The sequence below is a fragment of the Quercus suber genome, unplaced genomic scaffold, assembly GCF_002906115.3.
Source record: "Quercus suber isolate HL8 unplaced genomic scaffold, Cork oak 2.0 scaffold_109, whole genome shotgun sequence".
Taxonomy (NCBI): Eukaryota; Viridiplantae; Streptophyta; class Magnoliopsida; order Fagales; family Fagaceae; genus Quercus; species Quercus suber.
The window spans coordinates 1258271-1259675 of record NW_027069574.1 but is presented as its reverse complement, the minus strand read 5'-3'; the positions used below and the strand labels follow the sequence as shown (position 1 = coordinate 1259675).

Here is a 1405-nt window from a genome sequence, read left to right as displayed (position 1 = left end):
CCATCATTCAGATGATACAGCAGACTGTCCAATTCGGGGGGCTGTCACAAGAGGATCCTAATGTCCATATTGCAAATTTCTTCGAAATTTGTGATACTTTTAAACATAACGGAGTGACAGACGATGCGATTTGACTAAGGCTTTTTCCCTTCTCACTTAGGGATAAAGCAAAAGTTTGGTTGAATTCTTTGCCACCTGGCATCATTACTACATGGGAGGAGCTGGCACAAAAAATTTTAGCAAAAGATTTCCCTCCCGCAAAGACAGCAAAGCTAAGGAATGATATCACCACGTTCATCCAATTTGAGGGTGAATCATTATATGAAGCATGGGAGAGGTACAAAGATTTATTGTGAAGGTGTCCTCATCATAACCTTCCAACATGGCTTCAAGTGCAAACATTCTACAATGGTCTAGGAGCTACAAACAGGTCTATGGTTGATGCAGTAGCTGGTGGAGCTTTAATGAGTAAAACTCATGAGGCAGCCTATGAACTTCTAGAAGAATTGGCATCCAACAACTATCAATGGCCTACAGAAAGAGCAATGCCAAGAAAGACAGCTGGAGTTTTAGAACTTGATTCTATTACCTCATTGGCGACACAAATGGCAACTTTGTCTCAACAACTAGGTAAAATGAATGTTAATGCTATTCAAACTAATGCTGTTTGTGATCATTGTGCAGGAAATCATTCAAGTGTTGACTACCAAGTGGGAAATCCTTTTGCCCAATTGAGTTATGAACGGACAAATTACATGTCAAATTTTCAACGTCAAAATAATCCATACTCGAACATGTACAATCCTGGATGGAGGAATCACCCTAACTTCTCATGGAGCAATAACCAAGGGCAGGCTAAACCACCTCAGCAATTTCCACAGCAAGAGAAGAAGCCAACACTTGAGGACATGTTCATGCAGTACATGCAGAAGACAGATGTGGTGATCCAAAACAACTCAGCTTCAATCCGCAATCTTGAGGTGCAAATCGGTCAGCTCTTAAGCATGCTCACAGAGAGGACTACTAGAACTTTGCCAAGCAACACTGTCACCAATCCGAAAGAACATGTAAAGGCAATATCATTAAGAAGTGGACGAACATATGAGGAGCCAAAAGTAACAAATGCCAAACAAGATGAAGCTGTAGATAATGAGGAGTCAAAGATGAAGGAAGCCGAGTCAGAGATGAAAGAAGTGGAGCAAGCTGAGAAAACTAAGGAGGATGAAAGAGCTTCAAAATCCAAAAAATCCAGGGAAGTTACTTTTGAGACTTATTCTCCTTCAATTTATGATCCACCAATTCCTTTTCTGCAAAGATTAAGAAAAAACAATGTGGATGATCAGTTTTCTAAATTTCTAAGTATATTTAAGCAATTGCATATTAATATTCCTCTCATTGAAGCTTT

At 39.6% G+C, this 1405-nt stretch overlaps 1 non-coding gene across 1 annotated transcript; it reads right to left on the bottom strand.

Moving 5' to 3' along the window:
- Nucleotides 1–269: 269 nt before the first annotated feature.
- Nucleotides 270–376, bottom strand: LOC111989199 (small nucleolar RNA R71). The gene has a single exon (XR_002880520.1). It is a non-coding gene; the product is annotated as a small nucleolar RNA R71 (small nucleolar RNA).
- Between the last annotated feature and the right edge of the window lie 1029 nt (nucleotides 377–1405).